This window comes from Podarcis muralis, chromosome 13 (genome assembly GCF_964188315.1).
Source record: "Podarcis muralis chromosome 13, rPodMur119.hap1.1, whole genome shotgun sequence".
Lineage (NCBI taxonomy): Eukaryota > Metazoa > Chordata > Lepidosauria > Squamata > Lacertidae > Podarcis > Podarcis muralis.
In genome coordinates this window covers 34,740,593-34,747,853 of record NC_135667.1, presented here as the reverse complement: position 1 = coordinate 34,747,853, position 7,261 = coordinate 34,740,593, and the positions used below count along the sequence as shown (strand labels likewise).

Sequence of the window (7,261 nt, the reverse complement as noted above, 5' to 3'; positions counted from 1 at the left end):
TATCTCACAGCAGCAGCAATCTGATGCCATCTGATGGTGTGCTATTTTCCAGTCCTCCACATATGAAATAAATACGCTTTTCTCCAAGAGGACAATGAATAAACTAAGCAGAGGAAGAGGAAGGTTACATTGCCATGCAGGGCTACTGGGTTTTGTTGCAGGAACCCCCCCCCAATCATTCAGTTTGTACAAACATGACACACACACACACTACATACGTGACGTTTCTGTTATAAATTCATAGTAAATCAACCATACATCGGATTTACACCGGTCCACTTTTATTTTACTCCATGAAGGAAGGACTATCAAAGGGGGATGGTTTGATACAGGATGGGCATAATCCCTTCACCATCCCAGCACATACACAGGAGCCCTACCCAGTTGGCATGACAACCCTGATGGTCCCAGACAGAAGACCATTAAGGTCACAAAGGACTTGCATATGGGAGTGGATTCAACACGGACTGGAACAAAGGACAATGATCAGATCTTCCCTCTGGGGGCAGGAAACTGCCAGCTCCCCTTTATCCTCTGGAAATGACTCATGGGGGGGGGGGGGGAGGAACCAGCCAGGTGACAAGATACTCAGGTTACCTCCACAGCTCCTCCCTCAACCCCTCCTTTTTGTCATGTGTCAATGATGTAGTCATGATGTAGTTGTGATGTAATTCTAGGGGTGTAGTTTGGGGGATTAGTAACTAATAAAAGTTGGGGTTTTCTTTTGTTCTGGGCTTCCATTTTGTTTCACCTGGTGGCAGGTGGGAGTCCTGTGGCGGCAGTCTTCAATAAAGACCAAGCCTACTGGCTGCTGTTTTGCTCTTTTGTGTCAATTCCTACCCCCCCCCCCCCCCGATTATGATAAATTAAAATACCACAAAATAGGGAGAAAGTGTCTGCATGCCCCAGACCTCTTCGTTTATATTTATTTTTGTTTCATAAAATTTAGATACTGCTTAATTGTAAAAGCAAAACAGAAAACAAACAAAAAACCTCAAGTTGGATGTTAAGCAAAGTGAAAAGTTGGCTTGGCATTCAAATCGTAATCTCTTCGTTGGTCAAAAAAATGCGTTTTTTTATTCTGTGCAGCCTTAGAAGGGATGTGGCTGTTGGGGTTGTGCTGAAACGTGCCTGTACTTCAGCATTTACTCCACCGCTGACCAAAATACGTTTGAGCTGAAAATGCTTGGAGCGATGCTGTCGGCCGAATTGTTTCAGTGGCATGGCTTCATTCCGAGGGGATACCCCGTTACCATGTAAATTTGGTCTGAATTATCACGCAGGCCTGGAGGTGCAAAGAAGTTAATTATTTGGGCCTGGCTGCGTGGGAGGCAGGAACCAGAGGCTTAGCAGAAGTAGTCTGATCTGATTCTTTAAAAAGAAAGAAAGAAAATCGGTTCTCTAGCGAATGCGACTTGGCCTTGAAATTAGCAATGTGCATTTTCCTGCCATCCCTTGTAAACCTGCAAATGAGCACAAGAAACTGCTGTGTTTTCTCTGGCTGGAGCAGCACATAGCTGAAGATGCTAACTTCCCCTGTGGGATGTGTGGATGTTAAGTTCTTTGGTCTCGTTCTGAGTTCCCTCTCACTGAATTAGTTTTGTAGGGTTTTCTAAAATCTTCACGGAAACCTACAAAGCAGGTGGACTGAATCCTTAATACATACCTTGCAAGTGTCCCAGAAAAACGGAGACATTCTTTTTTTAAAAAAAATAAAAATCATGAGATAATGGTGGGCATTTTGGCTGCCATGCTCTCTTGCAGTTTTGCAGTGTGATTCCCCCATCAAAAAGCTCCCCCCCCCCAGGCTGCGATCTCGCAGAAGGATAGGTGGCCAGTGGCGACTTTGGCCTTTTAAACTTCAACGCTGCCCTGTGCAACACCAAAATTCAGCCTCTTGCCTTCTGTTGTTTTTTTATTCTTGCAGTGTCCTCTTGGCACGGCACCATAGCTGTCAACTGTCCCTTATTTGGTGGGAAAGTCCCTTATCCCAGCGCCGTGTCCCACTGCTGTCCCTTATTGATGATGTCCCTTAAACTTCCCAGGTTTCAAAGGAAGCAGCTCCTCTCCCTTCCTCCCTGCCGGCCAGGGAGGAGGGAGGCTCCAACTGTGTTGCTTGGCTGCGTTGCTCACCCAATAAGGAGTCTAAGAACGACTGGCGGGGGTGGAGCTTGTATGCCTTGTGCCGATCAAATTGGCTGCGTTGCCTGGGGACTCGCCTTTGCTCAGCGCTTCCCAGTGGAGAGGTGACAGTGGTTTTCCTTGCTGCATCCCCTTTGCTGGGTTGCTGCGCTGTGGGAACCATCGCTTGAGGCTTCATTTGGCTGCTGGCTGGGCTTTCTGCCTTTGGCTCGGAGGGGCTCAGAAGTTGAACGTACCTGTGCTAGGAAAATCCCTTAATTTGGCTGCTGATCCCTTATTTTCGAGGCTGCTGGTCCCTTATTTTCAAATCTGTAAGTTGACAGCTATGCACAGCACCCAGGGTGGGCAAACCGATTGTGTTCCCCTAAATCTGTCTCTGATGTGATTCTCAGACTGAAAAGGATTCCCTGTTCTTGAATTAGCACGTGCACATTTTCTGCAAATCTGTATCCTCTCTCTCTTCTTTTTAATGCAATTTGAATCCTGCCACACTCATTCATGTCAGTGCATCCTATGAGCTTGAGACGATGCTAGTCAGGGTCTGAAAGAGCCCTCATAAACACTTCCTTTGGTGGCCCCTCTCTTACAACATCGGGCACCAGTGATCTTGCCTGCAGTGGAGATGAGCCATAGCCGTGCTGAGAGAGGGACTGGGCAGTTTGGATCTAAATTTCCCACAGAGCCCCAGTTCTGTGGCTGTTTCACCTCCCAGTGGCCCTTGCTCGGGCCGAGTCAGTTTAACCGGGCATCCACTCTGCACGCCAACCCTGGAAATGTGGCAGCTGTTATGCTCTGTGCAGCGATGTTTTCCAGGACACCTTCCTCCTCCTTTCTGCTGCTCGGGAGACTTTTATATCCCAATAAACGCTCTGACACCGGCGGCCCTGATCCCTCTACAGAAGCCAGAGTGGAATCGAGAGACCGTCTCAGAGTCTGCTTTCCTTCAGGTGATGTTGAAGCTGGAGGAGGCCACAACCGCTGATGGCTTTATTTGGTCACGTTTTTCCTCCTCGAGCTGAGGGAGAGGGGAGCGATTTGCGAAACGTGTGTTTGGTGAGGCACGGCAGCTTGCCTTGTTCATAAAAAAACCAACCCGGACTTTGGGGGGGGGTCTGCGTCCTGTTAATCCTTCAGACCTGGGAAGTGACTTGCTCTTTGAAGGAAACCAGGCGGGAATAAGCACAAGGCCTTAAATGCGCGAGGGCTTCCACTTCTAGAGCTGAAACGAAAATGTGGACAAGTATTTTGAGTTCGGCAGCCGCCCAGCTTTGCGACTTTCCTCTTTTGTGTTTGGAATTTTGAAACAGAGGGATTCTTTTAGGCTAAGGATGGGATAAACTTGTTGCTGGACTACAACTCCCACCATTCCTTGCTGGCTGGGAGTGACAGGAGTTGGAAGTCCAGCAACAGCTGAAGGGCCTTCTTGGCAGTGGCACCCACCCTGTCAGATGTCAAGGAGGTGAGTAAATAGGGAAGCCTTTTAAGGTGTAATGTTTGATTATGTTTTTATGTATGTCGGAAGTCGCTCAGGGTGGCTGGGGCAACCCAGTCAGATGGGCAGGGTGCAAATATCATTATTATTATTGTTATTATTATTGTTATTATTGTTGTTGTTGTTATGTTCCTCACCATCTTCTGCACAAACTCTCCACATACCTGCAAATTGTAGCCAACTGAAGGCTAAGTGTAAGAAAGGTTAAAAATAGTCCACCGAATACAGGAGGGGTTCTAACAGATGTCATGCGATGCTAAGTTTGTTAAGGGTGCTGGGAATTGTAGCTTTGCAAGGGCACATTCGCACTCTTGTCTCAGCTACGCCTGAGCTGGCTTGGTCACATCTGCAGAATGGAAGATGGCAGGATCCTGAGAGATATGCTCTATGTGGGGAGCTGGCTTCAGGCACCAGGCTTGTTGACGGACCTACTCTGTGTCCAGGGCCGGATTTAGGTTTGATGAGGCCCTAAGCTACTGACGGTAATGGGGCCCTTTATATGTCCAGCTGTCCTTTGTCAACAACAAATTGTCGCTCTTTTTTGTGTTGAAAATATGCTATACGGTAATTTATGAACCTAATAGGTATCTCAAGCCATTTGCACATGTTGCCAGGCAACCAGCCCATGCAGAATGTAGGTACCCTATATATTGTTGTTGTTTAGTCGTGTCCGACTCTTCGTGACCCCATGGACTAGAACATGCCAGGTACTCCTGTCTTCCTCTTCCTCCCGCAGTTTGGTCAAACTCATGCTGGTAGCTTCGAGAACACTGTCCAACCATCTTGTCCTCTGTTGTCCCCTTCTCCTTGTGCCCTCCATCTTTCCCAACATCAGGGTCTTTTCCAGGGAGTCTTCTCTTCTCATGAGGTGGCGAAACCAGTGATATTTTAGGGAGCAGGCTAGCAGGCGAGGCCCATGACTTACATCATAGGAGCCTACAGCCCTTCTATTTTGATGAGCTTTGATGGACCTTGGCTGTTCCTAAGGATTCTGGGAAAGGAATGCAAGCAGTGGTTATTTGGAATCTTCCTGAGAGCCACCATCCCACCAGTAAAGGGAACACAGTTGACCTATCTTTGAGCTGGCTGCTGTAGAACCTGCAAAATGTTTTGCATTGTGTTGGCTCACTACAAATGGGCTGGGCGTGGGCTGCTTCTTTCTTTTGTTCCGCCCCTCCACTGCCCTTCTCTTTCCCTGTGGCATATGGCGAAAACAGCTGTGTGGATGATTACTTTCCTCCTCTTTTTCCTCCGCCCTCCCCAACATCTCCTCGCCAGCTTATCTGGAGCTCCTCCCTCTGTTTCAGAGCCAGCTTCCTTGCTTTCAGGTGGCCAGATCCACTCACTGCAAAGGCTCCAGCAGAGTTAGCCATAAGGGAGAAGTTCCCAACTCTGGCTTTCTCCAGCCCAGTTCTGCAGTGACAGCAGATGCCGTAACTGGATGGATAGAGTCCCTAAATTCCGCAAGGAGCCTGAACCCAGCAGCTATCCATCTTCAAGGGCCTTTGTAGCTTCCTTCCCCCCAAACTTCCTCCCTTCCCATGTTTCCTTTCGGCTGATTTTTATTTTTGTTTTACCTTCCTTGCAGAGTTGGTTTTGGAAGGCCGGACGGCCTGAGAAAAACAGAGCCTGGCTTAATGGGTTGAGAAATTTGAGAGCGAAGAAGGCAGGCTTCCCATGTTTTGCTGCAGTTTTTTCTACTTCTAACCCATCTGAGCCTCTTATGTTCTTTGGAAATGGTTTTTTGGGGGCAAAGGCCTTCCATCTCCAACCGCATCCGATGAGCGCCAGGGTTAGTGGGGAGGAATGCTCTGCGGAGCGGTGGGAGAATAGCTGCTTTTGAACTGGGTCTGCTTTTCCATCTTTCCCCTGTTCTCCAGGAAATCATTTCTGTTTCTGAGCTTGGAGGCAGCAGGCAGGATGAGAGATTGCCTAAGGGAGAACATCGCCTGGATAGCTCAGTTGGTTAGAGCATGGTGCTGAGAACGCCAAGGTTGCAGGTTCGATCCCTGTATGGGACAGCTGCATATTCCTGCATTGCAGGGGGTTGTACTAGATGATTGAGGGAGTGGGTGGTGCTGTGGTCTAAACCACTGAGCCTCTTGGGCTTGCCAATCAGAAGGTTGGCAGTTCGAATCCCCATGATGGAGTAAGTTCCTGTTGCTCTGTCCCAGCTCCTGCCAGCCTAGCAGTTTGAAAGCACACCAGTGCATGTAGATAAATAGGTACCACTGTGGCGGGAAGGTAAACGGCATTTTCGTGCACTCTGGTTTCCGTCACAGTGTTTCATTGTGCCAGAAGCGGTTTAGTCCTGCTGGCCACATGAGCCAGAAAGCTTTCTGTGGACAAACGCTGGCTGCCTCGGCCTGAAAGCGAGATGAGCTTTCGAACCTCGAAATCCCTGTCCTGTAGATCTGTTGGGATCCCGATTGTCTTGCAAGCTAATGTGGAGAACTGAATTGAAGACAGGAAAATGGAGAAACTGAGAGAAACCAAAATGATCAATTTGCCACCCTTTCCTAATTCTTGGAAGACCCATCATGAGAAATGAAAATCTGGACTCTCATCTTCCCTGACCATTGACCATGCTGGCTTGGACTGATGGTACTGCATATCCATTAACATTTGGAGGACACGAGGTTACCTACCCCTGAGCAAGATGTGATAAGATCTGACTCATCAGTTTCATGCCCAAACTGGAGTTTGGATAGGGAACCCTGGACAAATACTTTCCTCTTTAGTTCTGACCATCCTGCAGCACCAGCAGAACGCAGAGCTGAATGTGCATTTGGCTGGCTCTGCCGAACTGTCACATTCAAACCGGCTCAAATTTATACATCTAATAAACAACAGACAATGTATTGCATACCATTTTCTAAACTAACCAAAAAGCAGGGGGAATATTAATTTAAAAAATCATAGCAATCGGCTTATTCTCGCGGGTAATGTAAAGGCCTCTGCTTATTTGTAAATCAACCTGTTTCAATGGCTTTATTAGCCCATTAGCAGGTACTTTGGTTTAGGAAATGTTTAACGTACCGATGGGGAACTTGATTTAAATCCCCAATTTAAACCGGGTTTTTCTCTTGATGATTTAAGCCGTGATTTAATCACTCAGCATGAGTGTGTATTAGCGGGGAACATTTACCAGATGTCTTGGATATTCCAGCTATGGTTTCCAAATATCTCAGAGCTTCAAAATTAAAAACCACGCTTTCCACCAAGGGGACATCCATGTGAAGTGTTTAGGGTGGAATTGCCATGTGTGGGTTAAACCACAGAGGCTAGGACTTGCCGATCAGAAGGTCGGCGGTTCAAATCCCCGCGACGGGGTGAGCTCCCGTTGCTCAGTCCCTGCTCCTGCCAACCTAGCAGTTCAAAAGCATGTCAAAGAGCAAGTAGATAAATAGGTACCGCTCCGGTGGGAAGAAGAAGAAGAAGAAGAGTTTGGATTTGATATCCCACCTTTCACTCCCTTTAAGGAGTCTCAAAGTGGCTAACATTCTCCTTTCCCTTCCTCCCCCACAACAAACACTCTGTGAGGTGAGTGGAGCTGAGAGACTTCAAAGAAGTGTGACTGGCCCAAGGTCACCCAGCAGCTGCATGTGGAGGAGCGGAGACGCGAAC

The 7,261-nt window shown here is 47.8% G+C and overlaps 1 non-coding gene across 1 annotated transcript; it reads left to right on the top strand.

Moving 5' to 3' along the window:
• Window positions 1–5,581: 5,581 nt before the first annotated feature.
• Window positions 5,582–5,655, top strand: TRNAL-GAG (transfer RNA leucine (anticodon GAG)). Its single transcript has one exon. It is a non-coding gene; the product is annotated as a tRNA-Leu (tRNA).
• The last annotated feature ends 1,606 nt before the right edge of the window (window positions 5,656–7,261 follow it).